Raw genomic sequence first — 6,000 nt, 5'->3', positions numbered from 1 at the left:
CATGAACGCCTTGGACTAGTGAGTACATACAGTTTGGTCTTCCAAACAAAAACAAAATGTTAACAAGATAAAGACATGGAAGGCCATGATCCCTCAGAAAATAAAACAATCCCACCCTGCGAGGGGTACAGAAAAAAACCTTTCCTTCCTTACTTTTTTTTTCAAGGCTTACTGTTAGGAGCAGGTGTTTTAGAGCATAGTTCTTCTTGGTGATAAAGATGTGTTTCAGTCTGCCCAACACTTTAAATGTCTCTCCCATTAAAATTAATTAGCATCAGAGTGGTTTGTCTGCTCTTGTTGGAAGGACTAGAAATCATTCCTCAGTCACAGCAAAAATCTCCAGGATAGTGGTAGTCATACATTTAAGAACTGAAGTTCATGCTAAATTGAATGTAGTTGATGGAAAAATAGATTAATGCAGATGGAAGAAATTAGCCATTGAATTAAAAAAAAAGATAGGGTCACAGTGTGTAGTCTGGCAAATCATATGGCTTTTTAAAAAACCTGCTATTTCTATGGAGCTCAAGTGTTTTACTCTCTGAAACACAGCAAAAGCTAATGAATGAGTCACCAGAATGCTTACAGACAGTGACCAAGCAAGCAATTCTCTGCCTGATAGGTACTAATGTGTCTGCAGGGGCAACCTGCAATAACTGTGCTAATGGACCGGTGGAAGTCAGAGACCATGTCCACAGCAGGTCAGAGCTAAGTGAAGGACAGCACAGTTAGCTGGAGCTGGGACTGTCAGAACTGGGTAGGTTCAGAATTAATGCACTTGGGTTTCTTTTTTTTTTCCCTTTACACATGTTTTACTATTTCTTATGGGCAGGGTGAGATAGAAAACAGATTGGCAGTTACAGCAGCTCACAGTTTTCAGAAGTGCGGCAGAAGATACTGACTCAGTACTGTCTGTGAATTAACATCATTCAGAAGCAGCTGTGAAAGGCTGAAGGTTTTGCTCACACTTTCTGAAGTACTCCCTTTTCCATGCTATTTGTTAAGGACAGTAGACACAGTCCATCTGTCATTCACTCCCTGGTGTCCTTGAGCAGAGTTTTTGTAAGGACGCCCTTGCCTGAAGTGAAGCTCTGGCAATGGTGGAGTACGAAAGCATTTCTCTTGGTTGGCCATGCTGGCAGTAATATTGAACTGGTATGCTGGCAGGGCATTGCACTTGCTGTTTGAGGAGGAAACGCTATGCTGTTGATGAATTTCTTGCAAGAAATCTAATCCTGGATTAATACAATACTTCCTTGAATAGGGTAGGTAAATATTTCACAGTGACTTCTCCACCCACTTTTGCGGTCTTATGTAATTCATTTTCTCCGCTGCTTAGAAAATACAAAAGTAAAAGCAGCTTCAAATATTCTTTTGTCTCTAACCTTTCTAGCAGTGATAGGAGCAACTTTACCTCCTCACCCATGTCAACAACATGTGAACTGCAATCCTCTTTAGGAGTCTATTGACAGCTGGTTCATCATGTAAACCTCTTAGAGTGAAAAGCATGAATCTGAATTTAGTGAATCTATCTGATAAAATGAATGGTAAACCCAGAGTGGAGGGTAACAAGGAATGCACTTCTGTTTTCTCTGATGTGTCTTCAATTGTGTAAGCTAAAACAGTAGGGCTATGTTGTAATATTGAAAAACACAGGTTTGTTGCATCCATTGACAGCAGGTGGCTTCTTTGCCAAAATGCTCTGTGTACTGTACAGAGTGCCTCCCAGTGCTTTCCAGAGCAGGCCAACAAGAGCAAATGATCTACACAGAAGCGGCACAATGGAATTTGTGTGTTTTAGACAATGTTTTCTGCTCATGTCTACTTGGCATATTGTAGTCTGTACCCAGAAATTAGCTAAATCAGAACTGCAAGGAATAGTGATGTTTCAGAGTGAAAATTTTGAACATCAGCATGTGGAAAAGTATCATTTTGACCACAAACAAAATGGCAACAAGCACCCATTACAAATCTGTTCATAGCTGTATACCAGTATTGAAGAGGATTCTATGGCCAGAAATATTCCTACTAGCCTATTTGGCAGAAGGCTGACTATCCTTGGCGAAAAAGAATGATACGTTGTCATAAGGATTTGTATGTATGGATATCGTGCTAATCACAATTTTGAACATATAGGTCTGGCAACAAAAGTTGAAAAAGCTCCATTGATATCGTTAGACCAGTCATGCTTTCCTTCAGCTGGAAATCTGATGGTGGTGGTGAAGCAGAATACTCAAGAGCTCCACATCAGAATCAGGCAACAAATGTACCTATTTATTTACAATTTAGAGTAGGACCGATCATTTAATTTTCTTCATGTGTCAATCCAACAAATATTTTATGCTCAAGCAGACCGGGTGGAGAAAAGAGAATTCTGGCTTTTCATACTTGTCAAACACTATGAATCTGGGGAGATTTAGGTCATACATATAAAGCTTTGAGATCAAAATTAAGGATTGACTCCAACTTCCTTATATGTAATGGAATTTATTTACTTGTATGCAGAATTAGTCAACAGGATCCTACCTGTGCTGCATGTGTAGCTCTTCAGGGATGAGGTCTTCATAGGATCATGGTCTGCATCGTATTTAGTCTTCATTAACAAGAAAGTTGCAAGTAGCAGCATAGCTTGTCCCACTGAGGTTACAGTGTTTGGTTATTGACCAAAATAAATTAATATATAAACTGGAATAACACTGCGGAGCTGAGACTCTAACCATATCTCATACAATGAAGAACGAATGTTGATGGAGTTCATCCTTCCTTTCTAAATCAATGGTCTTTTTAAAATGTAATATGTCTATATGCTTTTGTCTTAAGTTAAAATCTGTTCTTTCAGCTCTGACACGTGTCATGATATTTTTTCTCTCCAGCCCACGCTTTTTCCTAATGCTTCTGGAGGAGATAATTCCTGTAGCTTTAGTTCTTCCACTATTCTGATTAACTTTCACATTGTGTAACCTTAAAATAGTATAAAATGGTTTTTTTTTCTCCTTGACAATGTGCTGTGGACTTCTGCTTCTCATAGACATTTTGATGTTTGTTTGTTTGTTTTTAAAACTTTTCTTTGCAATTGTAACCTACTTTTAAGTGCCATGACTCAAATGAGATTCCATTTTTGGGGCTTTAAAGTTGTTACTTTTGTGTAGAGGAACAACCATTATTCTTTGTTGATTCTTGAGGTGTGGAAAAGCTACCTATACGTTAACTTTTAAGAACAATATCTGGTTACGGTCATTTTAGTGTGTCTATCTCTTGTCTTTCTCTCTTTTTTGTTACTTCATTTATTGCTCTGCTGCCTAGAGTATCCACTTACGTTTCTTTTTCCTTTGCCTTTCCATATTGTCAGAGTATCCTTCAGTTTTCCTGCTATGTCACACTCTACTGATAATTTCTTTTTGCAAATTGCCTGTGCAGACTGTATTAAAAAGACATTTTCTAGTGCAGTGGCTGTTTATCCTGGCAACAATTTCTGGGGCTGTTTTATTCAAAAGATATGTGTGAGAAGCTGTGTTTTGTTAGCACTATACTTTATCCAACTTTCAGGCACCTAATGTGTGTTTCAGGCTTCTCTTTTTTGGAGGCGCTGCTGATTCAAGAGCACTATACCGTTTTGATCCATTTCAGTTTGTAATCAGACAGCTGCTTAACTGCCTGGTCCAACACATAGCAAAGGACAAGCTTTACTTTTTTTTTTTTTTGATGAAAGGCCTGTTTTTTCATGGTTTTTAAAATGCTAACAAGTGTTTTCGATTGAAAATTAGTAATTTTTCAGGCGCTATATCTGCCTGAAGAAACAAAACATTTGTAAACTTTCTTCTGTCTTTAACTGTCTAAATTATGTGTGCTCCATGGTATCTCTGCCAGGGTGGGACCAGTAACAGAGATCCTTCCCCTCAATTCTTCTGCTTTTGGAGACAGTCGTATTGTCTTGCTTCTTTAATGGAGTTAATTTGTAAGGGCCTGCTGGGGCTTTTTTAATCTGTCTTTTTGTATAGCAGCTTGGAGCCTTCTGCCTTAATGAGGGGAAGAAGATAGAAGGAAGCTGATGACAGTGGGCAGCTATGTCAGCATGGGGATTCCCCTTTTCTGCAGATAATCTCTTGCTGAAGAATTACTTTTTTGAAGTCAGCAGCACTGACACTTTTCCTTCTCTCTTTTCTTTTTCTTTGGGAACACAGAATGAGGTTTTATTTATGTAACCTCATGTCTGGATGGCCAGAAATTTTCATGCACATGCAAAGACTTATTAACCATATGGCTACTGAGCAGAATCCCACCTTTTTTTTTTTTTTTTGTGATCAATGTTCAGGATTTATTTAGTTTTGGGATGGTGCTGATTTTTAGAACACGCACAGCAAATATTACAGCATTTCTCATCAATAATGTGTTATGTCAGGAGCAAGATGGAAGGAAATCACCTTTGTGAGACTATGGAGTAACCAACATGTCACTCTATATCGGGCCAGAGGGAACACAGTGACTGAGAGAAGACAATCTAGCATCTGTGTGACTGGGAGGGAAGATGTGCATCATTGCTGTCAAGAAATATGATGTAGAGTTAAACTGTGTTGCTGGAATGAAGCCATCTGCCATGTAGGAAAAGGAGTTTCCTTCAGAACCCTGAGAGACATGATTTTGTTTTGTTGCCTTTCCAGTGCACAGGAGTGTGTTCCTACCTGGAGAAGGATTACAGGTTAAATCAGGAAGAAGGGAACCTGAAATGGCATCATTATTCTTTGTTTTTGTGATCAGTTTCCCCACTTGGTGGGGGGGAGACTTGCCAAACATAATATGCATGCTACACTGCATGAGGCAAGAAAATTCTCAGAGTTTCTTTGGAATGCATAATTTATAATTCTTGCCTTTTTTTTTTCTTCCTTTTTTTTTGTTTTCTTTGAGAATCTAAGTTGAATGTATTTATGGACTCAGATCTTGTGTTTCAAATTCATCTCCCATTGGCACTGAACCAAGCATCTGTGTTTTAAAGCTGTTTGTTAACATAAATCAGATAGCTCCTCTCTGACATTGTAGCCTTCAGGTACCTATCGATACCTAAGGCCTTTCAAGGCAGAAAAAAATATGGCTGGTAGCAAAACTGAACCCAACACTGTGGAATGAGTTTCCTCAGGCTTGGAAACTGCATGTGTTAACATGTTACAGTGATCTTAGTGAAGGGCTATTGCAGGGAAGAGCATCATCTTTTGAGATAAAACTGCCTTGATTCTTGAATGGTTTCACTGAATATTCTCCAAATATGAGAGCAAATATTGTATTATTATCAGCTACCTTTTAATTCTGTTTGGTTTCTTTCATTTGTTCCTCTGGGATTTTCAGTGCTTTAAAATACTTTTGTCTTTGATATAACTTGAGGTGGAATGCAATGGCCAGTGATGTGGATTTACTCTGTATTGGAAGTTACTTGTTAGGAAGTTATGATGAAGTCATGTTTGGAAGGATTTGTTCATAGTTGTTTTTATTCCTAATCAACACTGAATAACTTTTTTTTGGTGAAGAGTCTTCTGTACTAAAAAGAGGTTTCATCTATGAGCAAATAAGAAGTACAAGAAAAAAGTACTTTTTGCTGCACTGTAATATATACACTGTTTGTGTGAGGGTTATACATTATTTAGTGAAGAACTCTTTCTGTTATCTCAAAGATAATTCTCCAGGTTCCTTGTATAGTCAACATGAGAGATGTGGAGAATGAAAATAATCTGAAAAGGTCTCTCTCTTGCTAGTGACTGTAACTATCCTCGACCAGACTTTTAGATGGCAAAAGCTGTATGAATAACCCCAGTGTATTATGCTCAGCCAGAACCTGAAAAGGAAATCTTAGTACCTCCATTATAATTAAAATAATGAAAAAATAAAATATAATGGAAGGACTTCCATTACAGTGAAAAAATAATAATCATCTTATCAACTTGAGTGTTATGTTAATATATGATTGAATATGTTGAAATTATTAATTGAAATTATTTATCTTAAATTTTTATTGCT

The sequence above is a fragment of the Phalacrocorax aristotelis genome, chromosome 1 (genome assembly GCF_949628215.1).
Source record: "Phalacrocorax aristotelis chromosome 1, bGulAri2.1, whole genome shotgun sequence".
NCBI lineage: Eukaryota > Metazoa > Chordata > Aves > Suliformes > Phalacrocoracidae > Phalacrocorax > Phalacrocorax aristotelis.
Note: the sequence above shows the minus strand (reverse complement) of the source record.